Raw genomic sequence first — 6,191 nt, 5'->3', positions numbered from 1 at the left:
AGAAGCAGGGAAAATGGGCGAGGGTAAGGGGTTTGAGCAAGTTTGACAAGGGGCCAAACTGTGATGGCTGGGCGACTGGGTCAGAGCATCTCCAGAACTGCAGCTCTTGTGGGGTGATCCCGGTCTGCAGCGGTCAGTATCTGTCAAAAGTGGTCCAAGGAAGGAACAGTGGTGAAGGCTGGTCCGTGTGGTCAGATCCAACAGACGGGCTACTGTAGCTCAAACTGCTCAAGAAGTCATTGGTGGTTCTGACAGGAAGGTGTCAGAATACACAGTGCATCGAAGAACCGGACCACAGAGCTATGAAAGAAGGTGGTCTGATCTGAGGAATAATGTTGTTTTTTTTTACACATCATGGCTGACTGCATATGCGTCACTTACCTGGGTAACACATGGCACCATGATCCATTATGGGAAGAAGGCATGCCGGCGGAGGCAGCGTGATGCTTTGGGCAATGTTCTCCTGGGAAACCTTGGATCCATCAGTGTGGATGTTACCTTGACACACCACACCCTTTCATGGAAACGTTAACCTCTTTCGGCAGAGCTAATGCACCGTGCCACAAAGTAAATCTGGTTCAGGACTGGCTGGAGGAAAACAACAATGAGTTTGAGGTGTTATGCCTGATCCGTGTGGAGGCATAAAGAGTTTAGTGTATATGTTTAGATGTTTAATGGATATTACAGTGAGGATTTCAATGAAACCAACCTCTGCAAACATTACTAGCTGAAATCCTAGGTTCTGGGGGGCCCCAGGCAAAGTTCATGTGCTATCACGCCAGCAGCTTGGCTTAGGCGGACTCAATTCTTATCTAATTATGACTCTGGTTACACATCATTTGGATTTCATTATAAGGCGTGTTTCAACCAATAGAGGAAAATAATGCTTTTGCACAGAACAGGATGGTCGGACAACCAATGAGAGCAACTTTGTTGCAAACAAATTCAACTCCATGGCGCCCAGATGAGATGTGTCACACTGCTTCATTTTTTTGTTAAACAAGTGCTTGGTTTGCCTTTCCTGACGGCGCCCTCCTGGAGTTTACACACAACCACTACAAAAACCATATGGATTCTTACATGTACTCTCTCATTACACACAAATCAAGCACATTAGTGAAAGCGGCTCTTCCTTTAGCAACAAGTTTAGCCCAGAACCTGCAGAACAGCTCATCATTCACACTCAAACTCCCGTTCAAACCTTGAGGCGTGCTTGAACAAGGCACACCCAGACTCTACATGCCGCACTCTCTTTTTTCTTCTGCAGACACTATGTCAATTGAAGCACTCACATATTCTTCACCTTGGCAGTGATCCACATAAATACTCTGTACACAAGGATGACAGTGTGTATACATCCTGTAGACACAAAACTATGCACAGACATAAAGCCATGACTCGTTTTAATATTGGATTTATTTTGGCTGCCTCCAGGTTTTCCAGCTAACGACGGCTTTCCTCAGAAACGGCTTAAATTGCTGTTCCTGCCAATTTAAGGGGTCTTCTTGAGAATTCAGTCCAGGGGTATAATCAGCTATTCCATGCTGTATCTAGATATCTGCATAGGGAGATAAATCCGAACTTTCAGCTGCCCACTTCCGCTTTAATCTGATAGTTGCCGCGAACAACCAGAAGTTGCAGTACAGAGCAGGTCGGACAAAAACAACTCATCTACGTGTCGCCACTGATGCTAATTAAAGTTTTCTTGTTTTTAGAGTTTGAAAGGAAGTGGGGTGTGATAGCAATCTGACCTCACCGGACATTTCATCATGAGACTTTTGCAAAATAGCAACAGCAAAATTCTTTGTAAAGTTGTTATTGACTCACATCACTCACACCAAGTAGCCACGTACAAGAAAAAAGCATGTCATACTTTGTATCACATGTATATTTAATGCTCTCACTGCCCTAATGCATCTGCTCATGTGCATGCAACAGCTTTCTGAACATTCAAATCAGATTTCTTTGTATTTCATCAGTAGAAAGAGGAAACATCTGGGCTTTGTGGGTTTGTGGATTTTGAGAGCAACAGACCTGTTTATTTGACCTGTTTATGTTTTATAATTTACACATGAGACTAATGATTTGTTCTTCTTCACCTCTCTGAACTCATGTGTTTATCTGCAGGCAGCTTGACCTCGATGTTGCCAGACTGGGGATCTGAGTTTTATCAACCAACAGGATGTGACATGTAGGACGAGGCCCATTGTGCCACGCGTACACTGTGACAGCTGGCTGATGCACATCCTCACCGACAATGCAACCAAACCCAAATGGATTAGCCTCTTATCATCAGAGGCTTACACGCCACCACAGTCGACCACCAAGTGGAGCAGAAATGTGCAAATGTGTTGAGTAAGAGTCGGAACGTAAAGTAAAATGCAAATGAGCAAAGAATTTAGTTCATTTGATAGGTTTACTGCATATCAGCAACTGTAGATGAAACCTACTTTAAAAAAATAGAAAAACTATTTAATTTCTACCGAAGATGAGAATATAATCCCTACTCTCTCATATATTGATGCCCTGTATGAAAAGAATACTCTCATACGCTCACTTTAAACAAAGAAGATCACATGCAGCAAAAGCAGAGATATTAACACTCTTTTCTCCTTTTTTCAACATCTGCGGTCTACATTACCCACAGTACAACTCACTCTCGCTAACACTAACTCTCCACCCCTTTTTGCTAACCACGAGTCAGGAAGAGTCAGGCAAGATGTGACTCCAAAGCTACTTTTCAGGAAACCTATGGGTTCCTGAAAAGTAGTGAAAAGTGTTCCTCCTTTATATTCAGTCAGCAACTGCCTCCAGCTTCACTGTTAGACTGATTAGACTGGATCAGCTGGAGATTGAGGTGTGTTATTAAGTGGAAAAAATACAGATTGAAAACTGAAGCTTTGACTGCGTTGTTGTCAAGTAATGCAGTTCTTCAAATGGCCACTAGAGGCTGGCTCTGAAAACGAGTCAATCTCCATTGACCTCCATGTTGAAATGTCCACCTTTACAACAAAAATAAACACGTTTACAGCCTGGTACAAAAAACTTTTTGGTTGCCGTAGCCAATTTATCCATTAGTGACTATTGTACAGGCAGTGAATTTATATATAACTCACCTGTTTTTGAAGCAGGGAAATAGCAAGATGGCGACAGCTGGAGATCTTAAAGAATCCAATAGGTAATGTGACTGAGGTTTTATCTATATTTATATACAGTTTGTGTGAGTTATGTTAGTCCCAGTATGCTGACTCAGGCTCTATACAACTTATTGTTCATGCATTCAGCAGTAATCACAAACCCTTGAGAGTCAGCCCTTGAATCTGGGGCCTGGTACCTGTAATTGCAGCTCAGCATAAAGATGGAAAGCATGAGGAAAACAGTAAGTCAGTGCACTCAGCCAATGAATGAATCTTCCAAATTCCCTGTGTAAAAGTACAGCTTTTACACTTTACTTGTTGTACATGTTAAACAAACATGACATGCTGGGAGTGTTCGCCTGCTTGTTTTCTTGCTATTTTTTCCATGGTGTCCATGGTACAGTCGCACCAACTGGTTTAGATTCAGACCATCAGCAAAGCCTCATGTGACACTGAGCAGGGACCATGAGTCACTGAGGACCGACCACAGCCATGACTAACCCACCACAGATGCAAGAGCCAAACGTCTCTAAAGCAACAAGGAAGCCCACTCATGCCGCTGCTGTACAAAGGCTCAGTTTAATGAGGGAACAGCCAGAAACAGTGAGCTGCACCTTGGTGATTGTGGAGCGCTGTGGAAGGACATGACCTTTCAACCATTAATCTTAAAACCTCTCTGCTCCACCTGGTTAAATGAGGCTGGGTCGACTCCTGCGCTCCGTAAAGTCCATGAAAGCCCAGCTGAAAGGTCTGTGATCAGACCATTGGCATCTGCACCACTGGTGGGTGTGTGGGCGGTCAGATAAGGGCTGCACTTCTCCTTGGTGACTGCTATAGAAAGACATTTGTCACTCTGAAGTGCTCTGAAGGAAGCAGTCACAGGCATGGATGCAGATAACCTCTATCCACCATACTGACCTCAGGAAAAATAAATATAGCGAGGGTGACTAAAATTACACATTCAGTTCTTTTTTTATTTTAGCTGTAGATAACAGAGGAAGAGTTCAGCTTAGTAAAAGCAGAAATTCTAACTTTATAATCTTGTACTTCCTCATCTCTGTCCACAGAGCCAACATCCTGATAGTACAAAAAGCAAACAAGGATCTTGTAGCTTTAATCAAAGCATTATTACTTTATTGTGGGCTGCATTGTTCGGCGTGTTTCTATAAGACAGTGAACTGCCTTGCGGTTCAGTCGCGTGTCTGACACTGGCACACATCTCATCTGCAACCAGTGTGGTTAAACTATATGCCTAGGCCTAGTTTCTGGCTTTGCAGCTCTGCATGCATTCAGAGTCTTTTTCTAGACAGCGGTAGTCCGTTTGACTGGCAGCGTTTGGTGTCTTTAGAGCTTAAAGATTGACTCAGATTGTGTAATTGAGGGGGAAAAAAAACAGTAACACACACCACCACGCAATAACGTTCATTTAAAAGTCTTGGAAATGCGTCCCTTGAGTCTTGTGGTCCTCGGGTACTTTGACAATGGAAAACATGATTATTCATCTTCTGACAGTGTTAAACTGAAGTTATTCTCTGGTCAATAACCACGAAGCTGGAGGAAACCATAGATTAGTAATAAACCAATAGCTCAGTGCTGCTGACTCCACTGGTTGCCTGGCAACTTCTCTCAACCTAACAACAGTTTAGTTTATCAAGCAGGAGGTAGCTTTCTATGTGTGATTTGGTCTGCGACCACACGCTGAAAATGTTACCGTTAAATGTAGAGGACGCCTGGGGAACAGTTAAGAGGCGAATACATGGACAGTAGTGTGCAGACCATAAAAAAGGGAAGCCATTTTGATCTTCACAGTGCTGTTAAAAGGAATCCAATCCTGCTGGAAATCTGTTTTAATAAAGGTTCCCTTTGATGCTTCAGAAGCTTTTGGGAATCTTTTAATAACAGAGGTTTGATCCTAAGGCGTGTTGTTCTATTAATTCTTATTCGTCCTAACATAACATATTTCTTTGTACGTTGGTGCTCTGTTGTCCTGCCATGTGTGTATGTGCAAGCACCTGCACCCTGTAGTACTCGTAAAGTCTTCTGTGCACTATTTTGAATGGTTGAATCCTCTACCTTATCATAATTTATCGAAAGGTAAACATGAATTATCTGAAATCTTAACAGCTGCTTCCACAAATAAAGTGAGGAGGGCTAATTTTATGTTTGTGAAGATGCACTATCTATTATGTATATGCAGACGTATTTCTTATATGTGCTAATACAAGGGAACTAGAGCACAGGTGCTTGACACGCAACAGAACACTGGCTGAACCACATCCTCTCAGAGAGTTTTTAACTTACGGAAACTCAGCAAAAAGAAAAGGAGAACAGAAATGAAGAGATTCTCCTAAAACCTTATGTCACTGCTAAAAGAGAAGACCAGAGCCTGGAACGATCCGTCCACTTTCATTAAAGGCCTGACAGTCCTCTTACGAGGGAGTGCAGGACGGGCAGGTTGATTTACTGGCAGAGACGATTGCAGTCTTTGTCTTCCGTGGAAACACACAACACAAACACACCGCACACAAACCACACAGAAAACGTACGATAATTACCGAGGCCATTGGGTAGGAAATGTAAACACGGACAGGCCCCCCTCGAATGTAGGCAGGAAATCACTCAGTGTCATTTAGAGCATTAAACCAGGCTGCTGATGGCCCTGCTGCCAAACCAAACACTGTTTATGACCTGCCACAACAACACCTCAGAGCTGTACTGGGGCTTGGTGGATTTTACTGCCTGGTCTAAGTAATCTTATAGTAAAGGAATAAAATAAAGGCATTAGTTACTTAGACATGTACCACCCACCTAGACCAGACCAGATACCCCAACTCCATAGCAATGACACTACTTGATGGCAGCAGCCATCCCCAGCAGGATGCAGCCTGACACAGACACACACACAAAAACGGTTTAGGAACAACTACAAAAAACCTGACCTGTCCTCCAAATTCACTAGATCCCAAACTGATCAAGTATCTGTGGGATGATCCACAGAGGCCCCTCCCCTCAACCCATAGGACCCAAAGACCCCCACTAACAACATTCTGACAC

Source organism: Chelon labrosus (genome assembly GCF_963514085.1).
Source record: "Chelon labrosus genome assembly, chromosome: 6".
NCBI classification, from domain to species: Eukaryota; Metazoa; Chordata; class Actinopteri; order Mugiliformes; family Mugilidae; genus Chelon; species Chelon labrosus.
The sequence above is the reverse complement of the archived record's forward strand: the minus strand, read 5'-3'. Positions refer to the sequence as shown.